The sequence below is a fragment of the Python bivittatus genome, unplaced genomic scaffold (genome assembly GCF_059951505.1).
Source record: "Python bivittatus isolate LINGU-HERP-01145 unplaced genomic scaffold, Pbiv_v1 ctg000340_np1212, whole genome shotgun sequence".
NCBI classification, from domain to species: Eukaryota; Metazoa; Chordata; class Lepidosauria; order Squamata; family Pythonidae; genus Python; species Python bivittatus.
The window spans coordinates 28932791-28950237 of NW_028277056.1; the positions used below are offsets into that span (position 1 = coordinate 28932791).

Sequence of the window (17447 nt, forward strand, 5' to 3'; positions counted from 1 at the left end):
TAATATTTGAGCCTTCTCTTATAAAGCCTATCTTATGTTTATATGTATGTGTGTTTGACAGAGAAATTGATAATCCATTATTGGACTGTTGCAGGCATAAAAATCAATATTTTATCATGTTATAATTGTAGCTAGTTACTATATCTGTGATGTAAGATTTCTGGTGTAAGACATAAAAGAGAGAAAGTTTTTGCAAAAAAATTGCTAAACTTGCCAAGAACAGATATTTTGTGATCTATGCTAAATCTCTGCTGGAAAAACATGAACAGCAATGAAGCTGAGAAGACACTAAAAGAAATTCAGGGCAAAGTGCCAGGCGCCCAGACGGAAGCAGAATGTGGACCAAAAAGATTGCGACAATCGGGTAATTATGGTTTATGAATTTCAGCTTTAATCTGTAGTTCAGTGAATCCTGATTAAATATCTCTTAAACACAATTAAAGTTTGTTTTTGTATTTCACCGTCTTGATCAGAATAATTAGAGACTGCGTGTTTCATGTCAAAAGTAGCAAGAGGAATTTAGTGAATGAACATCGTTTTTAAAAGCCATTTGTAGCACCAGCTGTTGGCATTATTTTATATTTTAGTGTTATCAGCATAAAGCTGGGCCTTCTCAGTACTGAGTGTTTTCCAGCAGGACAAGGATATTTCTGTCTATGGTGGAACAGCAGAGAAAAGTGAAAATGGTAGCTGTGCAGGATAGTACTTGAAATATGCAACAGAAGTCACTCACCTTCAGAAGTTACAATTATGCATTCAACAGGTAGGCAAGAAAAATGATTCAGGTTAGATTGCAAGTTTCATCTTATAGTTTGTCAAAGATGAATTGACAAATGGAAAGAATTTAGGACATGTATCTCAAGAGATGGTGGCTTGAATATAAAGGGGATACCCAGTTAAAAGTCTCTTTGCAGTTCTCACAATCACAGCAAAGCTTGCAGATCAAACAAGATTTTGGCAGATTGTATTAATGGATAACTGTTTAAGGAATGCTTTCTGGTCGCATTAAAGGTGTTTTGGCTGGGGATGTCAATATACGTCTACTTTTGTTTGCAGCTGATGCTGTGTTGTTGGCTGAGAAGCCAAGTGATTTGCAGTGAATGTTTCATAGGTGCAACTAGAGCATGGATCTGAAAATCAAGAGAGTCATTGGCTTAAAGTCACCCATTGAGATTCTGGACTTGAAACATGAGTCTTCCGGAATAATAGTTGATGACAAGAGAACATGAAACAGCACTGTGATTAAAAAAAAAAAAAGCAAATGCACCATAGACTGCATCAGCAGAACTATAATTTCCAAAACATAGATAGTGATCATTCCACTTTATTCTGCATAGTCAGCTCTCACTTAACATTTTAGTTCTGGACACCATACTTTAATAAGGATTGAGATAAAGTGAAACAGATTCCAAGACAGTAAAAGAAGTTTATCAACAGACTAGAAACTAAGTTCTGTGAAAAGAGATTGAAGGAGCTGGACATGGTTAACCTTGAGAAGTAAAGGCTGGGGACAGAGGCAGAATATGATAACACTCTTCAAATACTTGAAAGGATATCACATAAAAGAAGGTCAGGATTTGTTTTCTGTTATTCAGTAGAATAGTATATAGAATAATGAATATAAGTTACGAGAAGACAGAATCCAGCTGAATGTTAGAAAAAAAAAATAGAGTAACTGCAGAGTAGAGCAAATTATTTCGCTGGATGTATTCAGTGATAGGCCAGAGAGCCATCTATTGTGGATATTTTAATTAGGATTTCTGTACTAAGCAGGAGGATGGACTCAGTGACCTAAATGAAAACTTCCAACTCCATAATTTTGTGATATTCTGTATTTGGTGATCGGACTATAAACTCTGAGGTCAAGGGAAAATGAAAGCATAGACAGATGCTTATATTGTTAACAGTGATTTTTGAACCTTGCTCTTCTGCCCTTTTAATTTGATATTATCAAAAAGAGAGCTTAGTACATTTATTCACAAAGCAGTGCTGATGATAAAAAAGTCATGATATCAGTATCCTAATTAACTCATATACAGTGACAAAATCCCAAAGGCTGAATTCAGATCTAGTCATATTTAAAGTAGACCTAGTTAAACAAGATTTGTTAATCATTATTTCTGTGGATGGATCTCCTGAAAGTCTGGACTGAGTGGCTTCACATTACAGTCTTCAGTAGTAAACCTTCAAGTTATTAAACTGCTCCTTTGTTGCTTAAGATTTTCAATGAAGAGAGATTGCATTTTAGGAGACCTCCAATTCCCAGAGTGGAAAGAGCAGTACTATGGTACATGTGACCTTCCATGATAGATTTTTGTTGGCACCAAACTTTTTCTGTAGTTCTCAATCAGTGATCATGGGAACCATGAAACTGAGCTTGCCAGCATGCTAAATGAACTAAGGGTACCCTTTACAACTCTACATTCTGTAACATTTAATAGTTAAAAAATGTTTAAATCTACGCTTGGATTATGTGTGTGACTGAAAGATAGAGGAGATAAAATACAGTGCTCTTTAACCCTTCTGCATTCCTATCAAGAAAGAGAAGAGGGTCTGGATTTCCAAACAGGGCTTTTGAAAAATTACAGGTAGTCCTTACTTAACGACTACCCTGTTTAGTGACCATTCAAACTTACGATCGCACTGAAAAAGTAACTTTATGACTAGTCCTCGCATCACAGGATCCCCGTGGTCACATGATTGAGATTGTGACACTTCGCAACCGGTAGGCATGTATGACCATTGCAGCATCCCACAGTCACGTAACCTCCATTTGTGCACTTCACAGCCAGCTTCCAACAAGCAGAGTCAATGGAGAAGCTGATAATAAAATTGCAAGTTGCAGTCACGTGATGTTTTGCTTAACAACCATGGATGATTCGCTTAACGACCATGGCAGAAGTGAACTCATAAGTCCATCATGATCACGTGATGTCTTGCTTAACTACTGCATCACTTAGCAATGAAGTTGCCAGTCCCAGTTGTGGTTGTTAAGCGAGGACTACCTGTAATTTTAATTCCAAAACAAAATCAAGGTTAATTTTTTAAAAAAGGTTGAATACAACTTTAGAATCAAAACTATGTTTGAAGATAACATTAAAGTTGTATAAAACATGGTAGCCTTTTTTATAAACTGCAGACCTTGCAGATATAATACCCTTAACAGTGCAGATGGAAAACATCAAAGCATTGATCATCTCAGTCGGTTTAAAAGCAAAATTTATATCTAGATTTAGTCTGTGGAGTTATATATTAAAATTTATATTTCCATAGCACTGAGACTGTTTACTAAATTTGCAGAACGATTATTGTACAAACAGTAATCTATCTCTAAGGGAAAAGAAAGAGAATGCTAGATTCAGAAAAGAAAGCTGAAGGAGCATTATTGTTATTAAAGTACAAGTGTGATGAATGATGTTAGTTTCTGTTAACATGAATGTTTAAAGCAATATTTTAAAATTAATTTTGCTATCATTATCAAATGGTAGGTTGGATTCTTCATGTGAATGTTCTAAATACACTTGGGTTATTCTAGCAGTAGTTGGCTCAAGGTGTCAGCCCTTTGTGGCAGGCAGACCAGGAAACTAACTCCACAAGTTTCACTGGAATTATATATATATTGATATAGGCCACTGTTTCCCAACTTCAGCAGCTTTAAGATGTATGGACTTCAACTTCCAGAATTTCCCAGCCAGCATGTAGAATTCTGGCTATAGAATTCTAGAAGTTGAAGTCAATACATCTTAAAGTTGCTGAGGTTCAGAAACACTGATATAGGTTATAGTAACTGAATCTTAAAAGGTTTGCAATGAGAGATGTGTGTGATTTCACTCAATTGCATCACCATGCATAAAGTATAGTCATTTATGAGAATAGGTTAAGTAATTTCCATGTAACTATGAATCACCCCATAGAGAATTCACAACTGAGCTTAATTCTTCTTCTCAATTTAGCATTTGACTGCTACCATTTACTTGGTTGAGTCAATTGCCATTATGAATTCCCTTGGGTCGACATTGAAGGTTCCTGCCAATCCCCTATACAGGTAAACATCTGTTGTGATACTCCTAATTATGAAAATAAAGTTCAGTAAAAGTTAAGAATGTCTTATATGGAGAACACTTCCTAGCATGCATGCATGCATGCATTAACACAAACACATACACGGAGAGAGAGACATAAACACAAATAGATAGATGAGTGACAGAGTATCTGAAAAAAATCCTGCAAATTTTGGAGAGATGCCATCACTCAGTGCCATAAACATAGAGCTAGACAATCCATTATTATCTAAGTATAGTTTGTTGGGGTTTAATATATGGAGTTTGTTAATCCATCAAGTGAATGGCTCTATCAAGCTAAATTGAATAGACATGGAAACATATAAGGAATACAGGTTTCATTTTATTTGTTTTCTGTTCTGATCTCAACAGTATTCCCTGGCAGGACATTTTGAACTTTTCTCAGTAAGCATGAGCATTAGCAGTTTACAACAAACTGACCTAAAATGGAATTTATTAAAAATATATCAAGTGCTCAAGGACCATATTTTGCACTGCTTGCAATAAATAATTTGTCAAAATGAGGTACCAGATAATGCTAACTTATTCTGAATCAAATGCTTGGTTTATCCTGCCATACTGTCTCGTAGGGGAGGCAACTTTTGGAATCTGGTGGAATAAAATGTGGCTCTTCTGCACTTGGGCTGCTGCAGTGCAGCCAATGATTAGGAACTAAATAAAACTGGAAGCTTGTCTTAATAAAAGGTTTACATTGTTTAACTTTGAAAGATAAAAATAATTTTAATAATTTTTTTAAGTATTTGAAGAAGTATTTAGTTCTTAATGATTTTATGCTTTTTAAGTACACAGAATCAATGCAGAAAATTTATTTAAATAGACCACACAAAAAAAAATTCTATTTGACATTTTCTCAAATGGTTGCCTTTCTGTATAGCAAGTTTGTATCACAATTGGAAATTTTGTTTATTTTTTTCTGGAATATACTTTAAATGTATAAGCTGTTTTTATTGCAGCTGTAATTAAGAGAATGTTTTCATTATGAGTTTTTTTCTATAGGTAAGTTTGTACATTCTGTACATAAATAGTAACTTTTTAGCTGACATTTCTCATGCATGTTCTTACAGAAAGTCTGAAAACGTAAGTTATTTATGAGAACTAGACATTTCAATAAATAAATATACATATTTATTTTCTATGATTATTCCAATTAAAGAAATTATATCCATTTTCCTTTAAATGCTGTTTTTTTCAACAACCATATTTATTTCATTTTTTAATTTTAATTTTACATTTTTAACCTTTATTTCAGTTTTTAAAGGCTCCAACAAGTAAATAAAGGCAAAGCTTTTTAAATTTCATGGTAAAATACAGAAATCTTGCAAAATTTTAAACATTTTTTATTTTATTTATTTCAAAGATAGTGCTGTAACTGTTTCATGTCCTGTAACTGTTTAGCATCTTAGTAAGTTACAAACAATGGTGCAATATGTTCTTTTTGACACACAATTCATATTACAATCTGTTTTATAATATGCAAGAATTGTCTTAAATTTGGAAAAGTAATAATGATATGGCATTTTCCATTGTTTGCTAGCTTCTTGTTCGAAACCTCCTTGTATTCCTGTGCCCATATGATGCTCCTATATGAATGATTGTGCCATTCAATTCATTTGGGACAGCAAAATTCTTTATAGACTGCTATAGGTTGTAGGACATGACAGGTCAACTTTTGGGTGATTTAAGAGCATAATGCAACTGCCAAGAAAGTGCAGTCCATAGTATAGGAACAATACAGATAATCAGAACTTTTTTCTTAATTTGCTTAGTCTTTGAATATTAGCACAGTAATCTTAAACTGTATCTGTAAGGCAATTGGCAACCAGGGCAGAACTTTCAGCAGGGACATTATCTTATCTCTGTACCATGCATCAGATAGTAGCCTTTTTTCTGTGTTTTGCACCAGTTACAGTTAGCTGTAACTTTTGGATACTTTTCAAAGATAACCCCTTGCAAAGCACATTCCACATATAATGTATCTATATTTAATCGTTTTCATCATCTTATTCTAATAAAGCTTACTTCACCCAAGATTTAATTGTAGATGAGAGGGTGACTTGCTATATAATCCAAAACCTGGTTGAGCACGGGGGAGGTGTTCCTCTCTCAGAAATATGCCCTTCTGTATTTCAAATGTGGCATTAGCTGCAACTCCAGGGAAGTGGTTAGAGTACCACTGGAAAAAGATGAAGAGTGAATCTGATCAAAAGCCTTTATTAGGACTTACCTTATGGTGATAAGAGCAGCAAAGAGAAAATACTTCTCTGCTCTCATTGCAGCCACAATAGCCAGCTGGTGGCCCTCTTTTGGGTGACCAGGCCCCTCCTTGGTAGGAAGGAACCAGGGGAACCTTTGTAGGGCTACTGTGAGGATTATTCTAAAATAAAGTCACTCAGATTAGCTCTGAATTGGATTCCAGCAGGGTGGGTCTTATGGAAGAGACCAAGACACATCTTTGCTTAGCTATCTGGGTGGAGTTTTAGTTTGTTCATAGTGGGCAGGGCCCTTGCAGCTGTGAGCTTGGCCACCTGTATTCTGGACCCATGTCTCTCTTAGCTGGTCCAGGGATCCTGGGAGGTGGCATGTGGTTGGGTCCAAGTAGCAGTTAATGCCTCTTTGAGGGAGGGGGTGGTTCTGCCTGCCATGAAGGAAGCAGTGGTTTGCCTCCTTCTCAAGAGGCCATAAATGGACTCAACCATATTGGATAACTTTTGTGCTGTCTCCAGCCTTCCCTTTTTAGGGAATTCAGGCTGGGTGATAGTACTGATATGGCATTGTTTGTGCTTGTGGGTGACCTCTGGAGGGTAAGGGATGGGCTGGTACATCCTTCCTAACCATCCTGTATCTCTTGGCAGTTTTTGATACCATCAATCATGGAATCCTTCTGGAACAGCTTGGGGTGGGGGAGTGAAAGGCCCAGTTCTTCAATGGTTCTCCTCTTTTGTCTGTAGTCTATTCCAGTCAGTGTTTGGGAGGGGGGGGGATCTAGCCCTAGGTTCCTCTTATGTTGAGTGCCTCAGGGCTCTGATCTCTCATCTCACCTATTCAACATCTGCATGAAACCACTGGGCAAGATTATCCAGCAGTGTGCAGTATCAGTATGCTGATGGTAACATCTCTGCCGAAATTGGACAAGTGATGTCATTTACGTGCTTACTCAGGGCCAGGAGGTTATAAGGGTCTGGATTGAGAGGAACCGGATGTGACTTAACCCTAGCAATACAGAGTGGCTCTGGGTTTTTGGGGTCCCCTGCATCTGGAAAGTTGCCATATTTAACTCTTGATACCAATAGAGTTGGTATGCAGTTTGGTGGTCCAGCTGGACTTGTGGCTCCTGGTCAAGGAGTAGGTGGATTCATCTTGTGCATCAATCAGTTTGCCCATGTTACACTGATGCTATGCAAGGTGCACTGGCTTCCAGTTTCTTTCCAGGCACAATTCAAGATGCTGGGTATCACCTTTAAAGGGCTGTATGGAGCCAGTTTATATGCAAGACCACCTCTCTGTGAGGACATATAGATTGGATAGAAGGGCTTGCTCAGGTCCCCTTTATCAGTTGTCATGTGGTAGAACCTAGGAAGTGAGCATTTTTTTGTAGTTGTTTCTGCCTAATGGAACAGCCTCCCCCTGAGACCTGGGTCTTCCTTCAGGCATTGGGTCAGGCTGGGAGGTGAGCCCAGCATTTGTTTGGGTTTTTCTTGAGAGAGTAATGTTACGGCACTGGTGTAGGGTTAGAGTTCTAATCTTGTGTTTTTATTATTTGTGTACTGTATTTGTTAATCACCTCCTTTTGTTTTATATAATATAGGGAGCCACGTACATTTAAAAAAAAAAAATCAGGAAAAATAATTTTGGGGGGAAAAATATTTGAACTCATCTTTGTTGCTGTACTGAGTATTTTAGATGGTTAAAAATTTCAGTCATATATTTTGGGCTCCTTTATGTTTTGATTATAGTGTTAGTTTTAGCCAAGTCTATTCAGCAAATAGCAGTCCTCTGACAGAATAGACGCTAGGTAGCAAGCTGCTTCCCCAACATACCTTCACACTAAGTTAATAATCATATCAGAGGGACTTATTTGATAAACCCAGATGTATATAAAAGCATACATCCTGAGTAAATATGGATGCACCTAACTGAAACCTTGAGAACTATTTTGAATACCTGTAGATGATACTGACCTAGTGGGCCTTTAAGTATTTCAGAAGGCATTTCCACTGACTGTGTGTGTGTTTATTTCTAGTTATAAACATGATCAATTTCTCTTACATCTGCAGCCCAAACACTTGTTTATTTTCATTGCTGCAAATGCACGTAGTTTAACTAAAAACTATTTTCCTTGATGGGAAGCAAATGTGATAAGTATTATATAAAATTTTGCCCGGATTTCTTTGACTTTTGTACAACATCTACAGCACAAAATAATTGATAATATGGCACTGATCTAGCTTTTAACATTTAATTACATCTATTGGGCTAAAAGCTCTAAAAGTTGTTAGTATTTTAAATCTTTTCTACTTTTTGCAATTGATTTTTTTCTATTATTTTCCATCCTAATCAAAAAGACATTAACATGGACAGGAAATTAATCTAGCACTCTAGAGATTAATATTAATCTGATAATGCACTGTCCTCATGATTTCGGGAATCCTTTTTCTTACAGTGCATTATGGCACTGAATTTATAAGTGTTGAGATAAAGGTTCCTTTGCTTGAAAAATAGAGCTCAAATTTCTTTTCCTTTTGGTTTTCCAGAGCAATTGTTTTTCATTTCTTTCATGTAATATTGCGTATTTCAGTTTAACATGTTAAAATTCTTGAATGATTTGTATAAAATAATATATTTTATGTAATTTACATCTTTCCATACTGTGTTGTATTCCAGCTGTGCAGTGATAAACAAGATTGGCTTGGGGAAATTCTCTAGTTGCAATTTACAGAAGAATTATAGTCTTTGAGCCCATCTGCCTGTATATTTTGGTGAAGGTGCTTGCCTTGTTGCTACAAAACGATAGGTAAAATTGCTTGAGTTCTGAAATTTCACCTTATTTAAGAAAAAGAAGGAAAAAAGGACTTATGGAAGATTATACCAATAGCTGAGCCATGCTCTGTTTTTACACTCAGGTTTAGCTAGTTTACATCAAATAATACACTTAGATAATACAAGGCCAAATCCATATCTTTTGGATTTGGAAGCCTCTATAAAATCAAGTTAGCTTCAGTGTTGTTTGAGTTAAAAAAAAACAGGAATTGCAAATTTCAGGGTCAGATGTTTTGGTATAAGGAGTCCAGTGTAATTAACCAACCAATAGGAAACCAAAAAGTAAAATGTAAACATTTATACACGTGGAACTTACTGTTTATCTTTTGTATAGAGGTAGTATATGTACAGTTGGAGCTGCATGTAATTACTCTGAATTTAATGTTAGTAATAAAATGTAAGCGAAAGCTGACTACAAAAATTTATGTAATGTAAGGGAATGTCATTATCTTCATGTCTTTTTTATAAACAAAAACCTATACAAATGATTGCAATAGATGGATGGGTTAGAAAAATGTTTTCTCCAGCAAAGCAGTTCTTATGCAAGTAACTAATACAAGGGTCCTCAATCTTTTGGTCACTGGACACATTCAAATGCTATGAGGGTGGAAGGGAATCATGACCATTCATAAAACGCTTGCCATGGTGACATGGCCAGTCACAGTACTTGATGTTTGAATGCACATCTTGGAGACTTATAATCCAGCATAATACTGAGTAAAGATGCACAGCATCTGCTGTTCCTAGAGACAGTTACAGAATGACCTAATCATAGTAATTCATGCCATAATAGTGTTCAGAATTGAGCGTTGCAATGCACTTCTCTAATGGGCCACACACCAGCTAGAAAGCAAGAGGTAATTTAATTTTCATCTGCACAATACTGTAGAGGAGGACTTATTACAATTTTTAAAAGTTGTATAAAGATATTAATTTCAGCAACAACAAAAAATGGAGTTCCGGTACACAGGAATGCCTAGGTTAGGAACTAGGGTTTGAAGAGTGAACTTGGAAATTGATTTTTCTATGACACCTTTTAATTCATAGCCCTTAATATTCATGTAACATTATAGTTGCTACATGGTCCGTGTGAAATCATTTTGAGGAGTAACATTCTGGTGAGTCACAAAATTATCTCTACAAGTTTGCTTTTTTTTATTAGGATCTACTTATTTGGCCAGCTTAAACTGAAGAGATTGCAAAGGCAATCATCCTAATTAAATGTTTCATGAAAAACATTACCGAAAGGCATTTATGAGTTAGTAGGGGCCCAACTATTAGACTGGTATTGATAAAATAGGGTCTGTATGTTCTATATCTTTCCATTCTGAGCCTTAGCAACACAAAAAATAGAAAATATTTTCCACAACGCCCTGTGGAAAGCATTATTGCTGACTAACCAGAGATAGAGAGAGGCATTTGTTAGAATATGTATCCAGGGGTGCTGATATTCTCTCTCTCCTTTCCTCCCCCCTGCCCCATATATAAAACAGGAACTCTGCGTTTTTAATTCAGTAAATCTTCCCCTACTGTTTATGAAAGATAAAAAGAATCTAGGTTTTTGTGTAAGAAAAGGATTGATTAGTGTCATGTACATATGCGTTCACTTCTGTTTATGCAAGATAATAAGAGCATTAACATGGAGGTGGAATAATGGTGTTTATAATTCCATCGCCACTGTTTATATAAGATAAAAACAGTGCTTTTTTAAAAGTAAAATGGTGAGAGAACATTTGCTGTTATGTACATACATTAATTTTTCCCACTTCTGTTTATAAAGAATGAGGATGAAAAAGTTTAACAAGTTGAAGTGAAGTCAATACTGTTTATAACATGGTTCTTGCTGTTTACCTAAGATAAATTAATTTAGAGTATGTAATTTCTGTCTCTTCAGAGAGGGGAATTGGGGTGACAGCATTTGGGGCTATATTGTGTACTTTTAGCAGCCTCAGAATTCTTTCCCTTATTAGGAGATATGCAAGATATATGCTAAATCACACCAGGCTGAGTATGATATGACTTCTTAAAATAAGGGACATATTGAGATGACTTGCCAAGCAGCCATGGCTTTTCAACCTTGTGATACTCAGATCTGTTGGAATAGAACTCTCTTCTCGGCAGCTAACATGTCCAGTTCCTGTAATTGCTGGGAATGATGTGAGTTGTAATCCTGTACTTCTGGAAAGTGGCAGATTGAGAAAAGTTACAGAAGAACATAGCTTGCCACAGGGCTTTGAAAGAGACAGAAACAATTACAGGGGAGCAGGGGTAACATCCAAAATGGTCTGCAAAACAAAACAAACAAGAGAACAACAACTAACAAACCCCACAGCCTGCATTACTTCACAGGTACTTGTTCCATATTAAATCATTGTTCTCCTTACAATAGTGTTTCCATCCTAAAACAATTTATACAGGGATATTGACATCAGATTATGTTTAACCTTATTAGTTCATTGGGTTTACTGAGAGAGAGAGAGAGAGAGAGAGAGAGAGAGAGAGAGCGAGCACGTGCGCACTTAATACGGATAGTCCTTTCACAATGTAGTGCTGAATATAAGGAAGAAGGGACTCTGATTTTGTATACTTTGACAGAGACAATGGAATTGAAATGGTGGAAAGTAAATTTGTGTCTTCCTTCTTTCCTTTCCCATATGTTCTTGGGGTACATGATAGTTCAAGCAGAAGGAAAGTTTGTCCACAATTAAGTAGAAGCACTTTCCACAAACAGTACCTACCCAGCACCTAGTTTGCCATACCAAGTAACTTACTAGCCATTTTTGTAAGTGATGGCTCCAGTGTCTAGCTTAGTAGCAGACCAGCTATCAAAGCTGCATCAGCTATCCCAACCAGACATGAAAAATGTGCCATAGATTTGCACCTACAGTACGTGCCATATTTTCTTGCAAAGAATTAGTGCCAGAAATTAGGATAATCCCAAAATGAGAGATGTGTATGTTTTTCCAGATTTAACTGTTTGATATCATTTAAATGTTGGGTGGATGCCTTCCTGGTTCAATTAATGAGTGTACATTACCATCTAGTTTGCTGTAGATTGTATTTTACTTTTATTGAATTTAAAGCATTATATTTCTCGTTCTGGCCTTACCTGTCACTTAATTAAACTAAGTGATCATCTGGGGCACTTTTATATTCTTGATTTGAGATCCATCATGACTACATTCCACTTATATGTTGATAGTATTTCGTCCTACTTTTGGATTATTATCAGACTTAGATAATACTGTCTGGGTAGGAGGTACTAAAAGCTAAAACTTCTATCTGTGCCCTATAGTTTGTTTTAATGATTTTTTGTGGGAACACAGCAATGAAACCAGAGGAGAATTGTGGCCAAATAATCAGGCAGAGAGTACTGAATGATTTGAAGAAACATAGGATTATTTATATGTACAAAGCCTTTAGTATAAGATTTAAAACAAGAGGATTTTTCACAACTACATTTGAAGAAAGTAATGAGTAGGATAGATTTCAGAGATAGCTTAATTAGAGTTTTATTTTCACTTCTAGGCACATATATCCTTGCAGATACTATACATCCTAAAACAACAACCCAGTAAGGATGGCAGATTTCAGAATCCATGGGCATTTTATTAAGAATCTAGTAAAAATTGGGATCTGCCGGATTCCATTTACCTGGCCAAGAATATATTTCTATGAAGTATCCCAAGGAGATTGTCTGAAGAATCTTACACTTAGTATCTAAATTAATGATAGTGCTCTTTTTTCCCCAGAACAACGACAAAAGCCACTTTGCACTTTTATATATTATGTTAAAGTTTTTTGTCATGAGCAGGTTCTATAAAAGCTTTTTCTGTTTCATCATTTTGACAAGCGAGTTCTACTAAATCTTCCTGACCATCATAGTTTCTTTTTAACTTTTTCAGTTCTGGAAAACAGCAAACATTTCTGAGCTACATAGCAGCAAACACCAGGAATTCATTTGCTGTAAGGTAAGTCATCTATTTAGTAACAAAGAAAAGTAAAGCCAAGTGCATTTCTTATTATCACTGCTTTGAAAATTATGAATTATCCTTTGCTACTCAGTGAGCCTTGTCTCTGTGATCCAGGAATCACCCTTTGGAAATTGTATCTTATGAAACAATTAACCTCAGCCACTTTGGATTTCTTAAATTCTTTGTCAAAAATATGCTACAAATTACTTTTTAATTTTTTGGTTTTCTTGGCTATTTTCTTGACTGTTTAGTTTGTATATTGTAAAATCGAAAGTGCCTCTGAAAAATATGCATTTTGTTCCTATTGTAGCAGATCCAGCTTTTCTTGAACTGAAAATGATTATTATTATATCCCTTTCCTGAATATGAAAATGTCAACAAATAGAGAATGAGTCTGATTTTTTAAATATATACTTTGATTGACTTAACAAGAATTCTTGCTTACAAAAATTTACAACCATTGCATCTAATATGTTAGTTTGTTAATCTAATAAATATCATTTGATGAGCAAGAAGATTGACAGTAGATAGAAGTAGGGGTTTTTTTTTGTTTGTTTTGGGTTTTTTTGTTTTTTTGTTTTTGTTTGTTTCTTTTGTTTTTTGGTCCTAACTGGTCAGCTGTCCTTAAGGCCTAAGAATGGTGAAGGTTTATAAAATTATGCAAAGTGTAGAGAAAGTAAGCAGAAGTTTTCTCTCTTATAACTTTAGCACCTGGAAATATCCCAAAAAAATTGTTTGGGGGAGATTTAGGATACACAAAAAGAAATACTGCTTTGTAATTTATATTCAGGTAGTTTATGGAAATTGCTTTCACAAAATCTGATGACACACACACAGGCTTAGATAGTTTTAAAAGGATAGACCAGGCCAACCATACTTGGAAGCTAAGAAGAGCCAGGCCAGATTAGTACTTGGATGAACATACAGACACCCCTCCTGGACCAAACAACTTACAAACACCTGCTGGACCAAACCAAGGCCCATATCAAGTTTGTATTTTGTTTTTCAGTGAACTCAGTCAAATTCCCATCATATACCCATCTCCACCATTTTTTGCTACAACTAGAATTTGAACAGATGCTATCCCCAACCCAGGGATAATATTGAGTCTTTGAGACCACTAGCCCTTGACAGATCTGTCTTCCATGAATTTATTCAATCTCCTTTTAAAGCCATCTGTGTTAGTGGGCATCACCACATCTTGCAGTAACTCTTTAGCCTAATTATGTGTAGTGTGAAGAACTGCTTCTTTTTGTCTCTTTCAAAACTTCTTTCAAGAATTTATCAGATTCTAGTGTTTTCAAAGATAAAAACTTCTACTTTCTATCCATTTTCTCCATGGAGAATGAGAATAATTTCTGTATGATTATATACATCTCATTAATACTCCCCCCCCTGCCCCCACGTCACATTTTTCTAAGCTAAAGAGTCCTTTACTCATAAGGAAAGTGTTCAGGCTCCATGACCATGGTACTTTTTTTATCTCTGTTACAGCCTTTTTCAAATCCAACAGCCAGAAGAGTACCCCATGTTCCACTTGTGTATATATAATAGATTTGTAGAAGGACATTACAGTTTTGACATAACTCTTTTTATGGCGTTATTGCTGCACTCTTCTATCCTGAATGACCTGGCCATCCATTAACCTATGTCCAAAATCCATCCTATCCTTTATAGTATCTCTGAAATATTTACACCCTTTGAAACCAGATGCTCCCCAGTATCTATCAGTTTTTTCCCCAGATATCAGTCTAAAAGCTCATTTTTAATTAGACACTAACAGTCTAGTTCCATTTTGGTTCAGGTGAAGGCCAGTTCTCTCATGCAGGTTTGCCTTATCCCAAAATGTTCTCCAGTGCCTAAAAAAAGTCTAAACTCTACTGTCTGACCACCACCTCAACCATTGAATTCATAAAGAATCCTGTCAGTCCAGCTAACCCTGCACATGGAATAGGTAACATTTCTGAGAATTGCCTGAACTTCAATCTGCTACCTAGAAAAATAACTTTGCCTTCTAGGACTAGTCATTTTTATTTCCCAGTGTCATTGGTACTAGCATTGCTCACATCTGCTGCTTCCTCCTCATTGCAGTCTAGTAGTTTACCTAGATGGTACATGATGTCTGCCACATTTACACCAATGTAAACATTAATCACAAATCCATCAAAGGACTCTACCAACTAGCTAGTTACTTGATCAATGAGTCAGCTAACTATAAGCCCCTTCTCTTCAGGTTGTGCATTCAACAGACAAGCAAGCACATATCTTACTTAGCTAAAAGAACACATAAACCCACCCAATTAGTCAAACAACCCTCCTTAAATGCTGCTAATCAGTTCCAAAAGTTTACCAGCTACCTCACCAGAGTCTGTTGTTCTTGTAGGCCCTTCTGTTAGCTGCCTCTTTCCAAAGACCATCAGGGAATACCAAGTCTATAGGCTAGCTTTGTGAAGTAAAAAAACAAAACAAATCCCAGAAGACAGCAGTGGCAAACTACTTCCATATTGCTGTCTAGAAAATAGCATAGATTTTATTCTTGTAGTCACTAGAAAAAGAGCTCAACTCAAGGGATTTATCTTTTTAGACAAGGCTTCGAATCAGCAGTTGGCATGAAGGATGCTGTCATCTATTTTGAGAGATTTGTTTGTTTGCAGGGGACTTTTCTTTGTTGGTTTAATGCTCAGCAAAAAAGCAGCAGTTAAGTGGCTGCAAGTATCTGCCCATCCCCTCAGTAATACTCCTGTTACAAACTCCAAAATGATGAAATGCTTCATGCACTTCATGAAGTCACAACAAAAGTACTGTCCTGAACTTGTATTGCAACATTGTAAGGGACAGAGTTTGTGTTTCAATGTCACAACACCTATTTCATCAATCCACCCACACACCCCAATGCTGATAGGGCTATTCATTCCTAATAGTCATGTTGGCTATAACCAGGATCAGAAGCAGAATCTGTATGTTAATAGTGAACTCTGAATGCTGGCCCTTATGTTTCCATAACAGGCCTATTTATACAGACTAGATTTTATTTTGTTCTTTAGACCACAATTCATACATCAACCCAAAATCTGAATAATAAGGTTCATATAAATTGGTAGTATCATCAGGGTAATTCCAAAACATTAGGAAAAAAAGAAACTTAAATGATGAACTGCAAACAGATCACTGAAAATTGATCATGTCTAGTGTCCATGGAAAACTGGCTGATGAGGAAGTGGGTTTTAAATCAGAAGTGAGCAAATAGTTGCCTACAATTTTGAACTAAGGTACTACTGTCCACTGCTGTATTTTATGGATAGTCTCACTTTTGCCTTTGAAACCCAATTGGAGTTTCAGTTTGAAACTGGAACAATTGGAGAGTTATAATAGCTTTCAGATATTGCAAGAAGCACCCGTTCCCCTCCTCCCCTCATGAGAGAATTAAGATGCTGGCTAAAAGGGTCCTTGATCAGACATCTTTTTTTTACATTCATTAGAAATATGTGTGAAATCTAGCATATTCGCTGAACAGTGTACCCAGCCAGTAACTGGATTTCTTCTTTTTTTGTATGTGCATTTATTCTTGATAATTTGCTTCGGTGGCTTCTCAATATATTAATTTCTTAATATTACACTGTTTTATACTGCTGCTTTACCCTTTGGTGCTTCCTTGAGTACTTCATAGCAGGTCAAAGGCTGCAGCATCTGTTGAGAGTAGATTTATCTGATGTGAGGGCCAGTTAGTTGCTAAGCAACTTTTCGATTTAGCAGCATTGAATGCAAAGCAGTTACTTTTTAATGCAAATAAGTATAAGGAGTGATAGGCGGTTGGCTGCTGCTGATGACACATACACAAATGAGTATCACACATAGTAGAAATGATTTTCAATTCCTGAATCACAAATCACGTATTCACATTTGTGGGTGAGTGTTCTGAATAAAGAAGCCAGCTTATGTGATAAAACATACCACAGTATATGAGAATTGAAGAAATATATAACATAGTTTCTATATTTTTAGTTGGAACTTATGCTGTCTCCATCGTTGAAACAATTTCTCTTTCAGAAGGATGGGAATAAAGAGTTAGGCCTCTGGGTATGTCTATTACATAAAAATGATCTAAGGCTGCAAATGTTTATAATCCCTGAGTCAGAAAGAAAAGAGTCTTATAGAGTTTTATTTTCTGATGTTTTCAGTGCTTTCTAATGGACAGTTCCATGGAATTAAGTGTGTAACTTAAGTGGGGAATTATGTAACGTTACTTGCAAACCAACTTGCAAAAAGATAATTAGGAAATTCCTACTTCTAAAAATTAAGCTTTTGCAGGAAAAAGACCCAAACAAGTGGTGCTATTATTTAGCAAGATAACAAA

General features: G+C 36.1%; 1 protein-coding gene across 4 annotated transcripts in view; it reads left to right on the plus strand.

Moving 5' to 3' along the window:
• The window catches only part of ZBTB20 (zinc finger and BTB domain containing 20), a 527488-nt gene that overhangs the window by 337362 nt on the left and 172679 nt on the right, over positions 1 to 17447 (plus strand). For all 4 annotated transcript variants that reach the window (XM_088140752.1, XM_088140754.1, XM_088140753.1 and 1 more), the window contains one exon: positions 13025 to 13090. The gene's annotated coding sequence lies outside the window, so the exon portion shown is untranslated. The remainder of the gene's footprint in view (positions 1 to 13024; positions 13091 to 17447) is intronic.